Genomic DNA, 26,144 nt, shown 5'->3' on the forward strand with positions numbered 1-26,144 from the left:
ACCACGATGAGTTTAGTAGTGGCAGCTCTAGCGTTGATTTATGTGGTAGCGTGTTCGGCGGACATGAACGTCAGGTGCCAGAGGGGAGAATACCTGAACCACACCTGTCGACCCTGCCACAGTGACACGTTCATGCCAGACGACAACCACACCCACACTGCTTGCTTCCTCTGCTTCACTGAGTGGACCATTAAACACATGAGGATGACTATAACACAAGCCTGCAACAGCACTCACCAAGCAGAGATTGGCTGTATCTCTGGGTACTTTCATGTTCCAGACAGCCATCCCAGAACTTCCCCAGGGGAATGTGACCCATGTCAACACTGCTCAGACGATGTCACACGTCCTTACGAGATACAAAAATGTTCCAGAACCCACGACGCTGTGTGTTGTGAACGTCCAGGCATGGTCGCTCTCATGGTGGAAGGTCGTTTCCAATGTCAAGGTCGTGGTAATGGTTCTACACACATCAATCAAAATGCATTGGGTAAGTGCCTTGGCTACAGTGATAGTTAAGAATTAAACCAACCTTCAAACTCATTTCAACATCTCCATTAAAAGTTGTATGAATGAAAGTTGAATGATAGATTAAATGAGGCTTTTCGACCGCTAAAGTAGATTTAGGGCATCGCAATCGGGTTTGACAAACCTTTTTCAAGGGATGGGTTGGGTATACAGGAATAGTTTTACATTAGATGTACATATTGCTAACTGCTGTTTTATAAATCCCAACAGCCAAGACAGCTGACGTCCACAAAGTCCGACATGGACTAACAGCTGTAAATAAAAGTGCTGACAACATCACTACATCAACTCTACAACCAACAACATCCACCAATACAGCCTACTGGAGAAACAGCCTGCTCTACTCTCTCGGAAGTTGCACAGCTATTATCATCATAGCCTTCTCTGTCTTCTGTGTATATTTGTACAGGACAAAGCGTTGGCCATGGACGCGTATCACCAAGGAGATGGATGATGATTCAAGCACGGCTAAACATTTAACAGACGATCTTTAAAGTGTTTATGAATATATATATATATATATATATATATATATATATATATATATATATATATATATATATATATATAGAGAGAGAGAGAGAGAGAGAGAGAGAGAGAGAGAGAAAGAGAGAGATTTAAAAATATATTTATCTGTAAATTATTATGTTGGTGTGAATTTGTGTGTGTTTGTGTGTGTGTCAGGGATGGAACTACTATACCGCCACACCCCGCAATACAGTGGTCTTGGCTTTTCAGGAGAACGCAAATCCGACCAAAACAACATTTTTTTCATGAATATTTTGAGTATATAAATTTTCTTTCTAGTAATTCATCAGGAGGATTAGCGTAAATTATCAGTTTGATTAAGGGTATGTTTTCGAAATATATTTAATAGAACATTGATACATTCTGTTTTATATTAAAATTGTACTCCTACCTTTGTAATCTGTAACCTTTTGTATTTGATTGCTTTTAGAATACATTGTAAACAAATAAGCAATAAATTAACGTTAGTTTTCTTATCTTCACCAATTAAAAACAAATTGTTTGCTTCTTTAAAAAAAAATTAAGCAATAAATATGAAAGGTGATTTTACGAGGAAGGTAACAAAATTATTACTTTTCAATAAAACAATGAAGTTTGTTTAAAAATCAGTTGTCAAATGTTGTTTTTTTTGTATTATTAATTAAAATCAGAAAGAGAAAAATGCTGGATTTCATCAGAGACATGGAACGGCGTGGCCGAGTGGTAGAGCTTTAGACTGCATACCAGATAGTCTCGAATTCGAATCTGGGTTCAATTCAGTAGATCGTCCCTGAGTCAACCCAGCTCTGATGGGTACCTAACTCACGTTAGGGAAAGTAAAGGCGCCTGGGCATAGTTTTGAGCACAATATCCATTCATATGCCGAGGTTGGATTTTATCCGAAGGGCTACTACCTTCAACCCTACGGGGAAATATCTGAAAGAAACACTTGATAGATAGAAGGATAGTATACTAAGTAGGCCTATGTATACTGTTCTAAACGTATCTAAAACGTGCAAAGACCATTAGTCTCCAGAGAAAAGCAATTAAAACAACGACAAAAAAACTTTTTTTTAAATTCTAGAAAATTGTCTCACTTGAAAATTAACTCTTCATAATTTTTTTTAAACTGCTTTGTTATCTGGCTTTTTATTCGGCAAGATGAATCACGGAAGTGTATTTATTCAATTTCATAACTACTACTAGTGTATCTCCACGCATTTAAACCACCCCTCCTCTACCTGTCCACACAGGTTATATATACCGTTTATGGCTACGTGCCGAATGCGATTTAGGGAGTTGTTTTGTATGTCAATGAGGCTAAGTAAGAAAGTTTAAATGTCATGTAAGTAAGGAATTTCTGAGCAGTAAGTTTGTTTGTATATTCAATAGCTAGTGTCTGTTTACTCATGTACACTGTGCCTACATGGGTTAGTGTGATATATATATATATATATATATATATATATATATATATATATATATATATATATATATATATATATAAGTCAATAGTTAGGGTTTAATCTGAAACGATTGTCGGACAGGGTTAGCCAACACCTGTGTTCAATCAACAATGAAGACAGTCTTCCTGTGGCCAAACACTTTAACAAGAGTGGACATGACATAAAAAATTACTTTTGTGTAACCGCCGCTCGGTTTTGCCACAATTTTAAAAACCGCCTAAACACTGAAACGCGACTAATACTTAAATGTGGCACACGGGCACCCGATGGCTTAAATAAATAGGTATCTTTCACCTAACCCCCATCCCCCACAGACCAATCCCGCAACCCCAACCCTATAAAAAAAATGGTGTCCAAGCGTACTTTTTTACGCGACTTTTCTTTTGATGTCGTGACATTTAGACAAGACGTGTTTTCACTGTCGAGCTAAGTCCAAATTGCGTAACTGTCGTTTCTGTCTAATCTGTAACCACACTGTTGAGTGCTGAGAGTGACGTAGGCAGGAGGGGGAGGGTTATAACCCCCCCCCCTACCCCTCCCCATCATGGAACCCAAAAATGATTACTTTTTTACGTTAAGCTACAGCTATTGGCTTGTGTCCAGGGGCGGTACTACAGTGCCGCCAGACAACGCAATGCGGGGTGGGGGGGGGGGGGGGGGCACAGCCGACCATAATAATTTTTTTTATAGTGTTAAAATAATTTTCTTCGATTTTATGACTTGATGGTTGTTTTTTTTAATAAGAATACTTCAGCTGTGGATGGATTACCTTGATTCTATAGACACCATCCCTAGTCCTCTTTCTAATAAACACACGCTGTTGTCGGCAAAATTCATTTCAAAATAAATCAAAGTCCACCGCATGGTGTCCTGCACAGGGGGATAGGTGTACTACTTGAATCATCAATCTCGCTGCATTAGGGGCCTCCGCTGGTGACCGTGTCTCAACAGCCCCGTGGAGCCTCTGACTCCTAGGCCGTCACCGAGGGGTGTTTCTTTCACCATCAGCGTTAACCGGGGCGTGTTTGTGATAGTGTGTACATACTAGCGCCCCAACAACTAAGCCACTAGCACCTTGATATTCATTTTGTAAAAAAAAACAGATCTACTACAGTAGCGATGTTTAGGTTCTACAATAGCTAAAGCACGCTGTTGCGTAAAAGAAAAAAAAATATATATATATATATACATGAGTTGGAGTGTGAGAGATAGGCAAACGTTTAAAACACTTCCATTACTTATTTCCCTTATTTTAATTAGTCAATATGTGTGCTCTTAATTAAGCACTTTTTATTAGATTTGCATTAAACGAATTAAAAAGCAATTACTTCTCTTAATTATTATTTTTTTAAATACATAATAAAGAATGAAATAGTATAAAAAAATTAAAACTTATAATATAAATAAATATAATGCGAGAAACAATTACATATTCAAAGCTTTCATGCTTCATATTTTTTAGACTGACTTGCTTTTAGGAACCATTATGGCAGACATATATTTGTAACGGAGATTTTCAAACAGACTAATGGCACAAATGACGTGTTGTTGTAACTTGTTAATTTTTTTTTCAAAAAAGATAAGAATTTTTAAGACCGAAATGAGTAATCTAGGTTCGTATTTTCGTGTTCGTATTTTCGTATATATATATATATATGTTCGTGTTTTCGTATTCGTATTTTCGTGTATATATATATATATATATATATATATATATATATATATATATATATATATACGGTGACAGGACAAATGATCTCAGGACAAATGATCTCTGACAAAATATCTCAGGACAAATTATCTCAAGGACAAATGATCTCACGGACAAAAGATACCAGGATAAAATATATCAGGACAAAAGATACCACGGACAAATGATCTCAGACAAAATATCTCAGACAAAATATCTCACAGCAAAATTTCTAAAGTGTATTGGATGATTTTAGTTGATCTGAACAGTTTTTTTTTATTGACTGTCATATGGTTTTGTTTACTATGTTTAATATTGTTTATAGGCCTATATAATAATTGTACGAAATGTTTGCCGTATATATTTGCCATATTGTACTAAGCATTTTAAAATCGAGATTCCTAATAAAGAATGCGAAGATTAAAGAGTTTGTTTCGATAGACAGCGTAGGTTGGCTTGACAAACGTGAGACAATCCTACCACGTCAGGTGGACGAAACTAGATCTAAGGGAATGAAATAACAATAAAGACACAACTTTGTATCAAGGTGGCAGCCAGCTTTGATGGCAGAGACATGCCTTAAGGGAAAGACATCCGCCCTAGCATCCGATGTCAATTGTTATGCGTCGGTCACACCTTAGTGATCAGGTGACAAATGCTTATTTAAACGACATGGTGTGCATGCTAACAAAGCAGTATTAGTGGTGATAACTCAGCTAAGGCCTCTTTCGTTACCTCGCAAATAGGGTATATGGCATTAGTTTCTAATGAATTTCTGTTTATAAAAGCCATAAGTAGAGCAGCAGCCAAAGAGATTTGGAAATGTCAAGTAAGAACACGTAGGCTACAGCGAAAGTTCACACAATACATGATCACATAGTATTGGAAATGTGTGATCATAACGATGTACCTGCCAGCAAAGTAACGTAAACTTTATTTTTGTGTTGATGCTGCAGTAATAACAACAGTTTTAAGTTACGAACCTTAAGACCCATTCACATTTGTTTGTAAAGTTTTGTTAACAAATTTATTTTTATAACAATCAATTATTATGCGTAAAAAGAGTAAACAAAACCATATTGACAGTCAATAAAAAAAAGTTCAAATCAACTAAAAATCATTGTACATATTATTAAAATTTTGCTGTGAGATATTTTGTCTGAGATATTTTGTCTGAGATCACTTGTCCATTATATCATTTGTCCTGATATATTTTGTCCTGGTATCTTTTGTCCGTGAGATCATTTGTCCGTGAGATATTTTGTCTGTGATATTTTGTCTGAGATCATTTGTCCTGAGATCATTTGTCATGGAACCATATATATATATATATATATATATATATATATATATATATATATATATATATATATATATATATATATATATATATATATATATGGGACCCTAATAAATGTCTGCGGGGTAGCCCTTTTTTTTTCTAGTTCCGTCACTTCTTGTGTCGAAATTATTAAGGGATTGTTGAATTTAGTTACGTATTTTATTTTCGCGCTAAATTAATCTATAATAATAGTTTCGCTGTCCGTGTATGTATCTATGTTTTTATCTATCTATGTATCTATTGGGAACGCTTTTACCATAGTTAAAACACAAGCAGAGTAAAAAACATTGATAGTAATACGAAAAACGAAACGTGACGTCACATGAAAAATATAGTAGGAAATTTTCTAAAGCCGGTAAAGTTCGCACAATAATATGACGTCATTCTCGAGTAAACATTGAATGAAAAAAAACATTTTTGTCTCATCTTAAAAGATGTTTGCATGCAGAGTTTCTTTCATGCATTTCTTCTGGCAGGGGCGAAGCCCTTTCACATCCTCCCCCTCGCGCCCTTGGGCAGAACGTCTAAAAACAGTCAGCTAATTATAAATGAATGATGTGAACTGCAAAACCAATATTTTAGATATATGCAGGCCATTATTCAGAATGTTTCACCTATTAGATTTACCTTTTCTATTAGATTGAAAAGCGTGATTTTATACCAAATCAGATTTCAAAAACTTTCATTATGCTGGAATATTTAACAGTTATGATGACAATATATTTATTACTTTCTGGTATATACGAAGTATAGAGAAAGTATTGTAATCGTGCAAAAAAAAGATTTTTACAAATCTCGACGTTTTACACCTCACTGATTCGGAAAAACATATTTTTGCAATCTTGTCCGTATGTCTGTGTGTCTGTTTGTGTGTCTGTGTGTGTGTAAACACGATAACTTGAGTACCGTTACAGCTAGGTTGATGAAATTTCATATATAAGTATTTTATCAAAATCGTAGATCCTAATCAACCTTTTGAGCGATTTCCGATAACCGGAAGTGTACGTTTGCTACTTTGAATTTTTCAAAAGCCTATAACTTGAGTACTATTTCAGATAGATAAATGAAATTTCACATGTAAGTAAAAGATCTAATTCTCTACCTTCTGTAAAATTTTGAGTAATTTCCGTTGACCGGAAGTAGTAATTTACGCTATTTCCGATTTCTCAAAAAACGCATGTAAATTTATAAAGTACTAATAATATTGCGCACTATTATGAACATCTTTATTTGGCGTTCACTTGGTGTGCAATTCTTTTTTTATACAAGATTTTATTCTATTTATAAAAGGTTAAGTATTAAAATGGATTAAAAGTCGTGCCTATATCCCGAGTTGCCAACCCCTATTTGTTTCATATATGAATATTCGAGAAAGTTTAGGGGAGATCACTCCTGGTTTATTTCTTTTTGTAATCATACTAGATTTTAGCACCAGCATATAATAAGTTATGAAAACAAATGTTAAATATTTGATTCAACAATTTATCAAAAACACCACGACAGACAACACAACAGTTTAAAGCTAGTGTGTTCCTTTATGCTCCGCAATCTCCTGGCCTAACCACTCCCAATATTATTTAAATCCACCTACAACGTCTACCTGCAGCTGTGAACAGGACACATTTTTATACTTGTACTGCAAACAGGCGAGCACCGACAGTGCTGCGTACCAGTTAGTGCCACTGTATTGGGGAAGGCTGATGTCACACATTACTTACAAAAGTGTACCCCAACACTATAGTTTGTAGTCACATACTGAAGGAAGTGGAAGGAGATCTGGTCTTAGGAGCCGATGATAGTTCTAGAAATATAATTAAAACCCAAAATTTCTACTTAAGCGACTTGAGATCTAGTCGTCCCATAGCTTAGTTATTTGCGTCAGAAGTCACGCCGCGTAATCAGCAGATTGTAGAACCACAAATAGGACCTAGCGAAGGAGCGGATTGTCAGGTAAGGGCTATTTACTATCCCTTATTTTGCTGACCATCGATGCTTCTACTTAAAAATTGTGAGTTATACTGGGCGTTGGCAGGCAAATATAGAAATAATGCCTAAGTAACTTCTTCCATTCTAATCAGCCTATGGTTAGGAACTACTTACACATTTTTAATAAGAATTCAAAGCCTTTAATTTTTTAAATTTTAAGGCTAGACACCACAGACTTTTAAAAAATGTATTTACCACGTTACATGGGTTTTAATAAATGCATATGTTAACAGTTGTTAACCTATTTACAAATATAATATATAGCAGCCTATAGTAGTACTGGTTGCCATGGAAACCACAAAAAGGTGTGAAAACTAACACCTTTTCAAGCCTCTATAACTGTTCCCAAAAGAGATTTTATTACTAAAAGATGTAGATTTCTTAAACAAAACTCTACATTTCTACGTTTATTCGTTGTGATGACTCGTATTCAATTTTTATTACAATTTTTTGCGTGCATGTATGTACAAAAATTAGGGGAGGGGGCGGGTGCTACATAAATATCCATATTTCCTAATGTAATGCAGTAAACGTAATGTACACATGTAGTTTTGTAGATAATATAATGCCGAATGCATGTGGATAGTTTCAGTCTTCTGTGAGAATGAGTATCAGAGCCTTAGCGATTTTAGTTTTAAATTTTGCGTAAAAATGCAAAGTTGAGAAAACTTAAAAAGAAGGGTGGAAAATGGCACTGTTCGGTTCAACTTTCAGAAAACAACGAAAGACATCTTGTTTTATAAGGAAGAGATATTTGAATCAGGTAGAGTTTTTTTTTATATACGCAGAAACAATATATACAAGAGGAAATGCGTTCATGTTATTATATATTAACTCATATTCATCAAGTATTAAGCTAGGAACCGCTGTTACCTGACCAGATAAAGTTTAGGTTGCTAGTCGGTCTTCTCACTTCAATAAAATACATATTCCTACATAAATTGTAGCTTACACACGTTTATTGCCTACTACACAATCCTGAGTACTGCGCTTGAGGCTAGACACCTACCCCACAACAAACTCTTCCCCACCCTAAGTGAATGCTTATCAGTTATTCCATTAGTTGAATGACGCATTGTTTCAGCTTAGTATAAAGCGTACCAAACAGTGTTTTATAGTGTTCAAAAGACAATCAATAGTACACTTTTTGGCACAGTTTCAAATATTAACCTAAATGCTGTTGTATAATTTTAAAACAACAAATAGAAGAGTATAAATACTTTGAACAAACAAGATATCGAAAAACAAGATAGCTAGCTAGCCCACGTGAGCTGGTCTGAGGAGCCGATTATATTTATAGAGATAATAATTAAAATACAACGTATAACAACACAGGCGGATGCTCTCTATTCAATCATAATTCGCTGGCTGTTAGTTCGACATTATGTCAAGGTAATATATCATAGTTCTGATGAACTATGAAGGGTAAAAAACAATATACGCAATGAGTGTTTAAGATTAAAGGGATATGATCAGGTTTTTTTTTATATTTTTACAATTTAAGATAAATAGTCTATTTAATACTTTTGCCGTGTTTGGCACATGAAAGTAGGTAGCCTATTAAACAGTAAAAAAAGATTTGAAAACAATTTTGGTTGTCATGGAAACCCGAAAAACCTCTACGATTTTGAATTTTTCAGTTTAAAAGTTGTATTTTTGCATGAAGAACAATTACTGAAAATATTGTGGGCATTGTTTAATAAATAAAAACTAGTAGGCTTTTTTGTGAGAAGTAGAACTGCTAAGCAGATTGTAAGCTTTGGGTGTTTCCAAGATGTTGGAAATTAAGATTATCAAATACACGTTAAACGTTGGTATATGTTCTTATTCCCATTAAATTGTTTTAACATTTTGAGTGATTTCCGATCAATGGAAGTGTTATTTTACGCTATTTTCGATTTCTGAAAAATGATCGCTTCTACGAGACTGATTTCTGTTTCGATCACAATGCACTGTGACATATTTTCTTCTTCTTCTTCGTTCTTAATTATTAGTGTTGAAGGGGATCGAGATTTATCTGCCAGTGGGTTTGAACTCGAGACTTAGTTCGAATTTATCAACCATGAGCTTTTTGCCGACTCGACCACGCCTCCAACACAATTAAGCGTTACGTGTCAACTGGTTATGCGCCATTGAGGTCATTGACTCCGATTTCAGCATGCTTTTCTTTTTGGATTTGCTCCCATAGCCTTTGTCCAACCAAGAACAATCTACAAGGCAGCAGTTGTTTAATTTTGGAGTTGTCTCTCCTAGAAGAGTGGCTGTCCCCAGCTAACGAGCCTCATCTGCCCGAGGGTTCGAACTCGAGACTTTTCGGTTTAGCAACCATGAGCTTTACCGACTCGACCACGCCGACCCCTTACTGTGACATATAATTTGACTGAATTAGAGGTTTAAATTAACTTTTAAAAATATATAAAATAATGTTTCCTTTATTAATTTTACGCACTATTATACGTTATACACATATTGCTTCTGTTCGTTCGGTGCGCAATTTTTTTTTCTATGCGATTCTATTAAATTTAAAAAAATGTAATATATGATGAAGTTTAGGGTAGATCCATCACGCTTTTTTTTCTTGTGCCTCTCGTTTCTGTCCTCCAAAAAGTGTTTTTAAATTTTACAACGGGTATGCAGCTAGTATATACTTAATATTGAATAAACTTATACTGACCTCTTTATTGTTTAGTACTTATATATTACTTAGTATTAAATAACCTGAGTACTGTTTCAAACAAAAGTAATAATACACAATAATAATGACGTCATCGATACTTGATAATGCAGACAACTAACATTACCGCCTACTTTGTCTAATCTTAAAAGTGGTTTGGTAGAGTTTCCTTCAGGAGGGGCGAACAACTTCACCCCACCCCCTCCCCCTCCACCCACCACCAGGCAGTTTACCAAGAACGATTTATAATTTAAAATGAAAGTGTATACTTTAACAGTAGCAACCCCCATCCCCAGAATTTAGACAACCGCCGCGAACATTGCAAATGCCTCCCTAACCATCCCCCCACCCCGAAGAAAAACAGTCTGGAAGAAACACTATCTTCATGATTGAGGTTTAGCTTTCAAAAGTAGGAAATGGGTCTAGATTATAGATAGCAATAAGACTCGTTTAGATTGAATTAAGAATTGTTTCAAATAAATGTGATAACGACCCCAAGATGTTCGATATAACTTCAAACCGTGTGAAAGTTATTTAACTTTTTAAATCCAATGGTACATGTTAGGTAACCCAGACAACAACAACATAAAGACTTTAAATGATAGTTGTATTGTCCACGTAGATGTTTTCATCTCCTTACATCCAAATATAATCTAACAATTTGATCCAGTTTCGGCTACCTATTGTGATAGAATTGTGTCATGTTTGGCAAACCCACCTACACCGTCTATCGAAACATATATATATATATATATATATATATATATATATATATATATATATATATATATATATATATATATATATGTATATATATATATATATATGTATATATATATATATAAAAATATATATATATACATTTTTTGTCTAAGTTCATTTATCCAAGTTATCATTTGTATTGATATATTTTGCCCTGAAATCTTTTATCTTTAACATCATTTGTCCTCAATATTATTTGTGCTTAGATATTTTGTCCTGAGATAATTTGTCTGGATTATTTTGTCTAGGTAATTTGTCCCAATATCAATTTTCATTTTTTCTCAAATCTTCACAAATAGGTGACATTATCTATCAAATGTTGAATATGTATATTGTAGTCTATTTTATGGCATCTATTATAGTTCAAAGTATTTATGACTTAATTAATATAAGAAAATGGGAGGAAAAATTGTTTAACTTCCCATCAATGTGACACTGTTAATGCTTGCATGAATTAAATAAAATACTTAAAAAAAACTTTTTAAAAAACCACGTTTTTCTTGTGGACTAAAAAGTAGAAAATAACTATTTACATACATTTGATGACAAAAAACGTGGGTACGTTCACCATCAAATTTCCCGACCCATCTGCCCGACCCACGTTTTTTGTCATCAAATGTATGTAAATAGTTATTTTCTACTTTTTAGTCCACAAGAAAAACGTGGTTTTTTAAAAAGTTTTTTTTAAGTATTTTATTTTCTCCTTTTTAGTCCGTTGCTACACATGAAAAACGTGGTTTTTAAAAAAGTTTTTTATATAGTTTATTTTCTACTTTATCTAATGACTTGATTAAGTATGAATTGACTAAGTGTTTATAAATACACGGACTAAAAAAATCTTGAGCGACCAGGATTCGAACCTGGGTTGTCGCGGCCACAACGCGAAGTACTAACCACTATACGATCACGGCCAGCGCGCTCACATCGATTGGGGCCGAAGTAACTGTGTCTATAAGCCTCCAGTCTTGTCGGTATCTTTAGAAATCATGTCCTCAATTTTATGGTCCTTGGGGCGTAATTAAATTAAGCTAATTACCGTCTCTAATTGCTAGTTTTTATGATTGCATCTGAAATTGTTAGGCGAAAGTAGCCTACATGCCAAATTTCAGATCTATTGAGCAATCAGAAGTGGGTTAATTTTCGATGTCAATTTTAACAACAAACACACGCGAAGCTGAGTTAATAAAAACGTGTTAAAATGAGAAAATGGCTATCTGGCATTGAATTTCAAATGGTAAACTCAGTTACATTTACGGAAAGACCCCATAAATCACAATCTGATTTCTTTACATAAATCAGCCAACATGAAGAAATTGACTACCATATTATCTGTTTACAATCAGAACATCTATATTGATAATTTTCAATTCAACATTTATAAAGAACTAGAGAATTACTTTAGAAAACGAAAGTAGTTGTCAAGCAAGTAACAGAAGTAACTATTGTCTTGATAATTTTAGCTTTTTTAGCAGACCTATATGATATATATATATATATATATATATATATATATATATATATATATATATATATATATATATATAATAAAAATATCCGTTTTCAACATAGGGACGTCTATTACCTGTCTTGTGAATTCTAAAAATAGAATCATTTTCTGAAATACCAAACTTAGAAGAATTAAATTATTCTAATTTATAAGAAAGTTTTTAATATCTTTTGTAGACATTACAGACATAGGAAGCTAGCCTGGTGAATTGTCCACTGGCACACACTCACACATATATTATATATATATATATACTAGCCGTCCCGGCCAGGCCCTGCTCTGGCTTCTGTGAAAAACCTTTCCGTTAAAGACCATTACCCCATGTGTTTATTAATCATCATAAACCCGGCATTGCCCACCCAAACCACAACCAACTAAAACCTAAACAACAAAACGCAAACATAACGCTATCACGATTACAAATACAAACGAAAACAGAAACCTAACAACAAACCCAACCACAACCAGAAACACCAATACAAACACAAAGAAAAAACAAAAAAAAAAGCAAACGAAAACAAACCAAATCCAAACGCAAAACCAACCACAAACACAAATACAAACACAAACCCAAAGAAAAAACGAAAACGAAAAAGAAAGAACAAAAACGAACCAAAACGCAACCACTAACGCAAACCCAACCTAAACACAAAGAAAACATTAACGCGTACATAAACGCAAAGTGCTCACAGTCTAGCCCGGGGCGGAATCGCCTGTTTCAGCTTAATAAACGACTATAGTACCCCAACTTATTCATAGTCTTTTGCACTCACTTAAACGAACGTAGGCGCCAAACCGAACACAGGAGGCCTGGGGCCCCAAATAGCAACCTGTCTGGGCACCAGAGGACGGCCGGATTCGATTCACTTAAATACTATAGTAACCTTTCTTATCCATACTCTATCGCACTGTTTAAAGCGAAATTATGCACCATAGCGCTCACAGAATAGCCCAGAGCGCCAAATTGAACCCTGGTGGGGCGCCGGCGGACGCGCCTGTTTCAATTTAATGAACAATTATAATACTCCAAGCTTAACCGTAAAAGACCTACAACATTTGCACTTGATCAATCCCCGCTAATTATGTAATTATTTTTTACCCAACAACAAAACAAAGTAATAAAAAGTAAATTCTTTTTCACTAATGCAATGTTTTATAAAGGGAAGTAATTGTGTTTTCCTAATTTATCAAAGGGAAGTAAGTGCTAAAAACTAAATATAAATAATTTTCAGACATAATTAGAATTTTTGTAAAAGATGATTTTTTTTTAAAATTGATTGTGTTTAATGAACATGCCGACAATTATTACTGCCAGTTTGAAAAATGAAAATCATTTCCTAACACTTTCAATAGTAATTTTTTAACTCATAAATTTAGAATATGAGCACTATAATTATCTAACACTTAAATCCATCGAAGTATGTCCACGACAAATAAAACTTATTACACGTTACATACAGAATTGAGCTTTATGTATATGTACACGTACACGTACAAGTTTATACATTCTACTATATTTTTTTCCATACACAAGGCGTATATATTTGTCATGAATACTTTTCCTAAATGTTTGTTTTACATATTTTCTTCCGAAATGTTTCTATAATTCTATCGTACTATAAATTTGTCCAATACATAGTCTTATATAATTTTTTATGCGCTGGTCATTTGCATTTGTCTTATAGGACTGTGTCTTATTTATTTGTTTATTTATTTATCCTCTATATTTGTTTATTATATATAGCCTAAATATTTGTATTTACATTTGTCCTATGTTAGTTTTAATATATATATTTCTCCTATATATTTGCTTTATATTATTTTTCTCTTCTATTAGTTGTGAATTCTAAAAATAAAATACTAGTTTTATTCATTTCAAAGATCACGATGAAAGTCGTGTACTAACGTTAAAGCTTAACGAACTTATAGCACCCTAGTGTGATGCCCCAATTACCAACAGTCTAGAATTTAATATGATCAGACACAAACCCCTACATGGCCTGTAAATATTATACTGCAATTTAAAACAAGGAATGATAATAAAATCACATACATAAGAAATAAAATTAATACTTGACGAAAACACTATCTATTACTCACCGAGTAAAATAATCCATGGAATAACAGGCGTTCTGGTGGGTAAAACTGGGTAGAACTTATTTTTAGAGTAGATTGTTGTAACCATATAGTGGTAATCACTTTGAAAAAGGAATAAAAAATTAAGTTTTAAGTTATTAGTTTTAATTTTTCTGAAAATACAGTGAAAAAACGTTATGAAAATACAAATCAACCTTTTTAAATCGTGCAAAGTAAATGATGTTATCGGAATAATAGAAAATAGTCTTCGTAATAAAAACAGTGTGTTAAAAATAGACACGAGTGTTACATTATTTACATTTATCTAATTCTTTATTCATTTTTATTCCGATTTGCATTGTTCATACTTATTTAGTTAAAACAACACTATATATGTTGATCATTGTATATATATATATATATATATATATATATATATATATATATATATATATATATATATATATATATTCATCAATGTATGTCTGCGGCTCGCAAACTAACTGGCTGACTGGCTTTGTCTTTATAGAAATAAAAAAAGCCTTAACAGATCGGGTTCATTTTACCACACTGGTGCATTATAACACTGTGGGTGTTTGCGCGTACTTTCTATCAAAATTCAGTGCAATTCAAAATTGTTTTCAATTTTCAAATATTTGTATTTGCCATAGGGCGACCTCATTTCCGCCATTATATTTTTGCATTTTTGGCAGTGCGTTCAGCATCTGTGCAATAAAGTATCCATGAAATTGTCTATCGAGAATGTTTAGATTTACTGCTTTAGTATTTATCCTTCTGAAAAAGAAATCGGGATAAAGATATAAAACTAACGAGGTTTCTGAATTGAAAACCGTGTATCGAAGGCCATATTTTTAAAAAATGCCTACTAATTCGTTGTCACTGCTAATTTATGTATCTTAGGTTCTTTGAATATAACTTTTAAAAATATTTTATGTTAATATTAAAAAGAAAATTTGTTTATCGATTATTAAATAAATATGAAAATGATTAATGTTAAGCTTGGTTATATTACGACGATCCTTGAGTTTATAGCAAATTTAGGATTTCAATGTATAGTACTTATACAAAATGAGTTTCCCTTCCTCCATCCACCCCCCCCTCTCCATGCCCCATCTATGATGAGTATCTGCAATTAAGGAAACTGCATGCAGCTGAGCATGGAAAAGACTATTCTATACTAACCCTTCGGGTCAATGGCATCATCGGAATTTACTTTTTATCTTTAATTTAAAAGCCGAACAACAATCGTTTACTACAGTAGTATAAATTAAGTGGGTTTAGTGTAACGATACGTTAACGTACATTATTTTATTGTTATCGAAGAGTTAGGGTCAGTTTGAATGGAAAAAGTTACATTGGGTAAGTATTTCAAAATTATTAAAGATAGTATTTGTTAATCAACTGATCCGTTAAGATATTTATGTTAAAATAATTGGAATGCAATTTGCGGCAGTTAAATCGCTTATGTTTGTCTTTATGTGGTTGTTTTTTAGACGCAGAAGTACGGAGAATGTAGAGAGTTTATATTTATATTTGTGTTTGAGGTTGAGGTAAGGGTTTGTTTATATGTATGCTCATGATTATTTTTATGTTAATGTTTATTACTGTTTGTGTTTATGTTCCTTTTTGTGTTTATGTTTGTGTTTGTGGTTGGTTGAGGTTGCAGTAAGTGTTAGAATTTACTTTTGCGTTTGTGGTTATGTCTGTGTCAATGCAGTTATTTTTTAGGCGAAGAAGTTCGTAGAGGAAAAAGAGTTTATGTTAATGTTTGTGATTGAGGATCTAGTTAGGGTTGGTCCATTTTTATGCGTATGTTTGTGTTTCTTTTGTGTTTATTTATATGCCTGTGGCCGAGGTTGAAAGTGAGGATAAAGGTTTATGTTTGTGTTTATGTTTGCTTTTCTGTTTTTATGTGATTATTTTTTACGTGTAGAAGTGCTGAGATGGGAGAGGGTTTATGATTGTGGTTGAGGTTGTGGTGATGGTTAGGGCTGATATTAATTTTTTTTGTTTGTGTTTAATTTAGCGTTTTTGTTTAAGTTTTTGTTTATGTTGTTTTTTTAGGCGTAGAAGAGCAGGGATTGTAGAGGTTTTATGTTTTTGGTTGAGGTTGTGGTAAGGGTTAGGGTTTATATTTATGTTTGTGTGTATATTTGTGTTTATATTTTCACTTACGTGTTTGGTTTTTTAACTCGTAAAACAGCATAGAGGGAAGAGTTTTACGTCTATGTCTATGCTCGCTTATTTTTATGTTTATGTTTTTATCTGTGGTTGTGGTTGGTTGTGGTTAGGGCTAGATTTAGAGCTAGGTTTAGGTTTATATATATATATATAAATTTTCTCAAATGTCGTTATTTTCAAATAGACATCATTAAATGGAAATTTAATCTATTCCCAATACCCGGGCAACGTCAGTTATATTATGTGTAATAAATACAGGTCACGGTCCGTTATAGATAAGTTTTTCACAAAACCCAGTGTAAAGCCTGGCCTGTATTCTATTACAACTTCGGAAATGTGTATTTGTTTTTGTTTTGTTTTGTTTTGTTTGTTTGTTTGTTTTTTTGGTTGTCGGTTCCGCTTGATCAGAGCATATACAAAAATATTGTCTATGTCCCGAGTTGCCATCCACGGTATGTTATATAAAATATTCGAGAAAGTTTAGGCCAGATCACTCTCGGTTTATGCTTTTTACTCTTTATATTAATTCTATGGGAATAAATTAGCTTGGAAAATAAATACCACCACCCGCTGATCACTGGATTCTTTACAAACCAAGTGCTTGCGAAGGATCACAGGCATCAACGGGCCTAACACCATCTCAAAAGATAAACTAATAGGAGGGATAGAAATGGTAGAAGTTTCTGGAAAAATCGAAAAAAGGAGATGGCGCTTGATGCGGCACGTCCTAAGAATAAATCAAGATGAAATAACAGGAATGGTGCTAAACTGAACGCCTCGTTGAAAAAGAAAGCAGAAAAAGCCAATGGTAGATGTGGAGGATTTAGCTGGAAGAGGCTGGACTGTCATGGGGACTACCAGGAAAATTGCTGGAGACCGACTAAAGAGGAGTAATCTTTCTGTGGCGGCCCGATGTGTCTTCGGCACCAGAAAGGAAAAGAGGGTGATATAATGCACTCAAATAAAATGGTTTTCTATTGATATAGAGTTTATAAACTTCCGTTTTTCAGTTAGGTTGACGTGTAAATAGACGCTATACGTTGAGTAATTTCCGGTAACCGGATATCGTAATTTATTTCCGATTTATAAGATTGTTTTTCATCTTATCATCACAAAGCAGAATATTTGGTTTGTATATCAAAATTCAACAGCATGGTTTCACTGGAAGTGTCATCTCAACACTTATGTAATACACAAATTTACCAGAACTCACTCCAACTTTAAAATGTAGTCGTATATTAAAAACGACAAGAAACTTCAAAGAATGACTAGACGTGTATTTCATTATATGCCAGATATAGATAGTTTTATAGGTAAACATACACACAAATACATATATTTTTTTCATATGATACGGTAGGTAGGTAGGTATGTAAGTGGATAGGTAGTTAGGTAGGTAGGTAGGTAGGTAGTTAGGTTGGTAGGTAGTTAGGTAGGTAGGTAGGTAGGTAGGTAGGTAGGTAGGTAGGTAGGTAGGTAGGTAGGTAGGTAGGTAGGTAGGTAGGTAGGTAGGTAGGTAGGTAGGTAGGCAGGCAGGCAGGCAGGCAGGCAGGCAGGCAGGCAGGCAGGCAGGCAGGCAGGCAGGCAGGCAGGCAGGCAGGCAGGCAGGCAGGCAGGAAGGCAGGCAGGCAGGCAGGCAGTCAGGCAGTCAGTCAGGCAGGCAGGCAGGCAGGCAGGTAGGTAGGTAGGTAGGTAGGTAATTAGGTAGGTAGGTAGGTAGGTAGGTAGGTAGGTAGGTAGGTAGGTAGGTAGGTAGGTAGGTAGGTAGGTAGGTAGGTAGGTAGGTAGGTAGGTAGGTAGGTAGGTAGGTAGGTAGGTAGGTAGGTAGGTAGGTAGGTAGGTAGGTAGGTAGGTAGGTAGGTAGGTAGGTAGGTAGGTAGGTAGGTAGGTAGGTAGGTAGGTAGGTAGGTAGGTAGGTAGGTAGGTAGGTAGGTAGGTAGGTAGGTAGGTAGGTAGGTAGGTAGGTAGGTAGGTAGGTAGGTAGGTAGGTAGGTAGGTAGGCAGGCAGACAGGTACGCAGGTAGGCAGGTAGGTAGGTAGGTGCGTCATGATGAAAAAAAGATTAAATATATTCTTATGGTGTGTGTTTTTTTAGGGTATTTTGGTGCGAATAAATGTTGGTGCGAGAGATATAACGAATGCAAGTTTGATGACGCGGAACAGGTTGTTATGGTATGCAAGCTAGGGCGTTCGGACTTGGTATAATGTGAACGATACTCCGTGTAATGCCGATATCAAGGATAGCTTTATATTTATTTAAACTAGAATATTAGTAAAATAAAAATCGAAAAAGAAAATAATAGGCATTATGTCAAGCGATTATCGCCTGTATCGTTGTGATGTAAATGCTCATGGTAGTGGTATTCTTGGTATAAATGGTAGTAGATTGCGTCAGGTCAAATGCGGCCCTCTCACAACAGCCCTAACAATCATGTATACAGGTGTCATGTAGACCATATAGGGCTTTTTGCTAAAATTTATCTTTGCGCATTTTTCAGTGTGCGCAAATTTATGTTTGCGCTTTTTCTGTGTGCGCATTTTTCTGTTTGTGCTTTTTCCGTTGCGCGTCCTTCTGGTCACCCACAACAATAAACACTTTTCTGGTTGGTTAATTAAAAATGTGTTTCTACATTCGACGAGTTTGCCTTTATTTTTATTTTCTTTCTTAGAATAAAATTTAGTTTATACATTTAAAACGTCTAACATATTATTTTCAATAAAAGTCAGTATCTCTAAATTCTCCATATATCACTGAAAATACTGCTCTCATAGGCTCGTGACATGCGGAAAAGAGAGAGAGAGAAGTGTGGACTTGGGCTTTTATATAGTAGGATTGTTTACCGTTCATTTGATGCGCAATTATTTTATTTTAAAAATTGGTTTAAAATTGTTTCTATATCTATGCCGAGTTTCCATCCCCCGTTGTGTTAAGGGGATATGCTATGTTTTTTTTCTATTTTTTACAGTTTAAGATCTAAAGCCTTTTGAATACTTTTATCATATTTGGCATATAAAAGTATGTATTAAACAGCAAAACAAAAAATGGGTCGAAAACGATTTTGGTTGTCATGGAAACCAAAAAAACCTCCGCCATTTTAAATTTTTCGGTACTTTTAAAAATACTAAGGCTTTTTTATTGATGCACCTATAGCAATCAAATTTAAACTGCTTATATTTCAGTATATATTAAAACTTTTATCACGACAACTTTTTAAAATAATTACTAGTAAGAATTTTACAAGGTCTAAAAATCGTACCCTTTTTAGTATTTAATAGTTTCAAAATGTGCATATTAATTACCAAATACTTTTTTTCTATGAAAGCAATCACTATTCCCTCATGACAAAAGTTGTATTGTCGCATCAAAAACATTTACTGAAAATATGGTTGGCATTGTTTAATAAATAAAAAAGTAGTAGGCTTTTTAGTGTTAAAACCTGCGAACTGAGAAAAACAGCCAAAAGTAACGAAAACTAGGTCAGGAAAGTACCATATGTGTGTAAACTGCAAAACCGATTGTAAGCTTTGGGTGTATTCGAGATGATGGAAATTAAGATTGTCAAATACATGAGAAATCCAGCTTTCCAATGATGCCAAATACAATATGATGACGGATATAAAACTTTTCATAGAGAGCTTGTAAGATTGGAAAAAATTGATTATTTTTTAATTAATAGGGTCATAAAAATCTTAATTCAAACACATAAAATATTTTTTTCTCTTTAAAGTTATTATTTTCTATATACAAAAATGGACAAAGTATCCAAAAGTGCAAGAAACCCATCATGACGAAAAAACAAGATTTTTTTTTATTTTTTCCGCGCATATCCCCTTAAATAAGAATATTCGAGAAAGGTTAGGGGAGATCACTCCTGCTTTTTTATTTAATTGCTAATAATTCCAGTTGATGTGTTTTTTATAAGGGGTTACAATCCAGTTAAAAAATATACTTGGATTAAATTCATGGCATTGCCTCCCTTATATTTGCTTTCAAATAAAGCATATATAACATTATGCCGTTATAATATCAAGCTCTGTAAAGGCGTACCTAACAAAAAAATAATTTTTTAAAATGCCTTCATACTTAAGACAATAGCTGCGACAAGACGTTCTATGATCGACCACTATTTAACTTCTATATTTTAAGTTGTCTTTTTTGTTATATATTTTCTGGATGTATTTTTAAGGTTACTATTATTATGGATCTATCTGTTTTATTCTCAAAATGTTCCTATGTTGGACAAGTATAAGTATAATATTATGTCAACAATAAAGTTTTGAAACATTCAGTAACCCACATCATTCTTTCCATTCTGATCTATCTTAATCAAGACGACATCACACTCAAATAAGAATGTTTGCTTTAAGCCCGATCAATAGATTGCAATCCATGAATTCAAAACAACAATTATTTAACATCTAACTCGGCTCTGAGATTTAGAACCTGCAGTTTATCGTATTGATGTAGTAACTTTTACTTAAATATTAATACCAGTTGAATTATTGAATAATTGTTTTTAATTTTGCTAACTGAAATGTTTTAAATAGAATAATGATGTAAGATGTTTACCATAATGTAAAATATATGCTGAAGCAACATAAAATGATCAATTTCAAAACACTAAATTTAAAAGTAAAAAGAATTTACGTTCAATGGTATATAAAAAGTGAGAAGACAAAAATGGAATTAAACAAAACCCAAATAAGAGAACAGCTGTAAAAAATATTTTCGTAAATAAAAATTGTTGAATGAAATAAACTAACCATTCTTAATTAATAACAAGCTTATATAATGTAAAAATATGTTTTCGAATATATATATATATATATATATATATATATATATATATATATATATATATATATATATATATATGTATATATATATATATATATATATATGTGTGTGTGTGTGTGTGTGCGTGCGTGTTCGTGTGTGTATTGGTCTATGTAAGTAAATTTATTTATTTTCAATTTATTTTGGCTGTAGTATATATAATTACTAAAATAAAAGTAGGAGTGATCTCCCCTAAAGTATCTCGAAAATTCTTTGATAACACTAATGGGGATAGCAACTTCAGTGATATCGGGATATAGACATGTTTTGAATCAATTTTGTTTATTTAAAAAAAAATTCTGACGTGACTAGATATAAACGAAACGACCGACCACGAAAAGCCTCCCTAACAGTTTGAATAGGAGTGTCTCTGTACGCCTCAGCGCTGTAACGTTGAGGAAGTGAATGCTTCAGTCAATCCGTATTGTGACGTGTTTCTTAAGCCGGTTTTTACACGTCCTATCTTTAAGCACTTCGTACTTAGGGCTAGAAATGTAATCCCATTTTGTTGTCTATGCCTATACGTGGCAATAGAAAACGGTTGAATTGCTCTAGTCAATCTACATAGAAACTTTATATATGTAAGTTTTTGTAAACTTGAATTAAGATTGCAAAAGCTAGCAATATCCTAAAGTGTGTGTACGTGTACGTGTACGTGTACGTGTACGTGTACGTGTACGTGTACGTGTACGTGTACGTGTACGTGTACGTGTACGTGTACGTGTACGTGTACGTGAACGTGTACGCGTACGTGTTCGTGTACGTGTACGTGTAAGTTTTTGTGTCTTTGTGTATGTGTACGTGTACGTGTACGTGTACGTGTACGTGTACGTGTACGTGTACGTGTACGTGTACGTGTACGTGTACGTGTACGTGTACGTGTACGTGTACGTGTACGTGTACGTGTACGTGTACGTGTACGTGTACGTGTACGTGTACGTGTACGTGTACGTGTACGTGTACGTGTACGTGTACGTGTACGTGTACGTGTACGTGTACGTGTACGTGTAAGTTTTTGTGTCTTTGTGTATGTGTACGTGTACGTGTACGTGTAAGTTTTTGTGTCTTTGTGTATGTGTATGTGTCTTTGTGTATGTGTCTTTGTGTAAGTGTCTTTGTGTACGTGTACGTGTACGTGTACGTGTACGTGTACGTGTAAGTTTTTGTGTCTTTGTGTATGTGTACGTGTACGTGTACGTGTAAGTTTTTGTGTCTTTGTGTATGTGTATGTGTCTTTGTGTATGTGTCTTTGTGTAAGTGTCTTTGTGTATGTGTATGTGTGTGCATTGTTTAATTATATATACGTATTTATGTTTTATATGATATATATATATATATATATATATATATATATATGTATATATACAGAGGCGTAGCGGGGGGGGGGGGGGGGGGGGGGCGGACCGCACCGGGTGACACCCTTAAGGGGGTTGACAACAAGGCAAAAAAATAGCAAAATATATAGAGAAAAACTTGAGGGGGGGGGTGAAAATCGAAAGTGTGAGGGGGTGCAAATTGAAAGTTTGATGGGGGTGCAAATCGAAAATTTGAAAGATTGTCCCCGGGAAGGGTCGATACGCCTCTGGGGGGTGACACCATTTAGTGCCGCACCGGGTGACAACCGACCTCGCTACACTACTGTATATATATATATATATATATATATATATATATATATATATATATATATATATATATATATATATATATATATATATACAAAATGTGTATTAATATATATATATATATATATATATATATATATATATATATATATATATATATATATATATATATATATATATATATATATATTTATATATATATATATATATTTATTTATTTATTTATTTATTTATTTATTTATATATATATATATATATATATATATATATATATATATATATATACAAAATATGTATTAATTAAATGTGTATGTAATAAGATTTCTATTTAGATGTTAATTTCAGCTTACCTTCTTCCCATGAAGTACGCTGTAGATTGCTCCAAGTTGCATTTGCCGACGCTATATGACCGTGACATTTGAAAAGAATCATATTACTTTGTTTGCCGGCATTCAACCGTTAAAAGTCTTAATACAACCTCAGTTGAGATTGTATGAAGCGGAATAGCTCCTACAATTTAGGCACACTTGGGTGTGGAGGTTTACTGCGTTATAAATTCCTGGTTCATTTTATAACTCTCATACACCTCCGTCTTTAAACATAGCATTTTATAGAAATAACTAGCAGTCGGTACCTGTTACACATGAATTATAGGCCTATATATTTTAATGTTAAACATGTTTGAGAATAAAAATGTATAAAATAATTATTGGTCAAAACTCAATGTTCTTTATTACACGTTGAACAATATTAGTGACAAAGAAAAGAAATTTATTTCTCAGCTGGAGAATCTATCTATATACTACTAAAAGTCAACTTTGTTTACATGTTTGAATATTTATTTGTTTGCCTGATCGACTATTGTGATATGTTCGACTCTATCTGGAGAGCTGTAAAATAGTATGTAGGTAGAGAATAATTGTTTAATGCAGACAGACTGTTAATCACACATTTATTTAAAGACGTTAATTAATTTATTGATTTATTCATAGTTAAATTAACCGTATTTTTTTAAAAATGTTAATACTTTGAATAAACTTTGTGGGGATAGTGACGTCCCTTGATGTGTTTACATTTTTGGTACAATAAAAATGGCGGACCCCATCATAGACTTTGTGGCCCATTCAAAAGTTTCACGCGTTACAAAGCTAATTTTCTGCCGGCTATAACTTAAACAATACGTCCGTTTGCTGTATTTATTACGTTCCAACACTTATATCAATTTTAAACTGTCTTTTTTCATTTAGTTTTACAATAAATTTCTCTAGATCTAAAGATCAGCTGTCGAAGAAAAGTTATTTATAGATCTAGATCTAGATCTAGAATCTAGGTCAAATCAAATCTAATTTTCTGTCGGTCATAACTTTAACAATACGTCCGTTTGCTGTATTTATTACGTTCCAACACTTATATCAATTTTCAACTGTCTTTTTTCATTTAGTTTTACAATAAATTTCTCTAGATCTACAATCTGTCCAAGAAAGTTATTTATTTATAGATCTAGATCTAGAATCTAGAATCTAAATCTAGATCTAGGTCAAATCAAAAATTTATTAGTTATAGATCTTAATACAAACCAAAAAAGAAACGAGACTTAAGCAAACCAGTCGTAGATCTAGAATATAGATAATTCTATCTAGATTTAGATATTAATGAGTTTCTATATACTAAAATATTTTAGACCTTTATTATTTTGTATAAATCTTTGTTTCGACTATGCAAATTTTGAAGTGCTGGCTCCAGGGCGTATTTGCGCAGCTTAAGATTCATACGCTGCTTCTATACCGGAATTTTGCTAAATTATAAACGTAAATTCTAAATATAGCTCAGTCGTAGATCTAAAATATAGATAATTCTATCTAGATTTAGATAATAGTGATTTTCTATATACTAAACTATTTTAGACCTTTATTATTTTATATAAATCTTTGTTTGGAATATGGTAATTTTGAAATGCTCGCTCCGGGCCTATCAGCGTAGCTAATGATTAGATCTAGATCTAGATTCTAGATCTAGCAAGAAAAACTAAACTTAAGACCTAAGCAAGCGAGTCGTAGAATATAGATCTAGATCTAGATAGAATTGTCTAGATCTAGCTAATTTCAGAACTTCTTTATTTTATATAAATCTTTGTTTGGCTAATTTAAGATTAAATTTAATTTGAAAGTTACTACTACTAGCCTAATATCTAGATCTATGCGCGGAGACTCAAAAGTATAGTATAAAAATTCATCCACGAGTAAATAGCTAAGTTGGTAGCGTAGCCCGCTCTCATGTGGGTGGCACAGGTTCTAGACCAATATGTCAATGATATTTTTTTTCAATTTTTTTTTTTAGATGTGAATGATAAAGTTGCCTATCTGAACTTGCCAGGATACAGGGCAGGTGAAGTAGAGTTCATCTGTTTCTTTGTCCTAAGCATATGAAAGGATAGTGTGGTCAGAGACATGCTCGGCTGGAATCGTTTTTTAAACGATAGAAACATGTTGTCTGAGACTTGGCGGGACACTGGGCAGGTGAAGTAGAGTTGAGTAGGTCACATGTGACGTCAGTATATGAAGGGATAGTCCGAAATCGGTGTTTTCGGTGTTTTTAAAAGATAAGAAACATATTTTTGAATGTGGGGGTCTGTTTTTTGTGACGATAAGTGACACTGCAGTAGCGTAGCGAGGAGGGGGGGGGGGCGGGAGGGGAGGCGGGGGGGGGGGGGGAAGGGGAGGCGGGGGGAGGTGGAGGGGGGAAGGGGGGGGCGGGGGGGACATATGTTGGGGCGCCAAAATGGTTTGGAAAAATAAATTGAAAGGTTGAGGGGGGTTCAAATCGAAAGTTTGAGTGGGGGGGGGGGGGGTGCACATCAAAAGTTTGAGGGGGGGGGGGTTGAAAATCGAAATCTTGGGGGGGGGGGTTAAAATCGAAAAGTTTGTCCCCGGGCGCCGGGAAGG

General features: G+C 34.0%; 1 long non-coding RNA gene across 1 annotated transcript in view; it reads right to left on the reverse strand.

Moving 5' to 3' along the window:
• The window catches only part of LOC131947205 (uncharacterized), a 30,560-nt gene extending 6,862 nt beyond the window's left edge, over nt 1-23,698 (reverse strand). Inside the window, exons 1-2 of the long non-coding RNA XR_009387847.1 lie at nt 23,553-23,698; nt 14,563-14,660 (exon numbers count right to left, since the gene is read on the reverse strand). This is a non-coding gene — a long non-coding RNA (uncharacterized LOC131947205). The remainder of the gene's footprint in view (nt 1-14,562; nt 14,661-23,552) is intronic.
• Nucleotides 23,699-26,144: the final 2,446 nt, after the last annotated feature.

This window comes from Physella acuta, unplaced genomic scaffold (assembly GCF_028476545.2).
Source record: "Physella acuta isolate Inbredline_101_S28 unplaced genomic scaffold, ASM2847654v3 ptg000589l, whole genome shotgun sequence".
Lineage (NCBI taxonomy): Eukaryota > Metazoa > Mollusca > Gastropoda > Physidae > Physella > Physella acuta.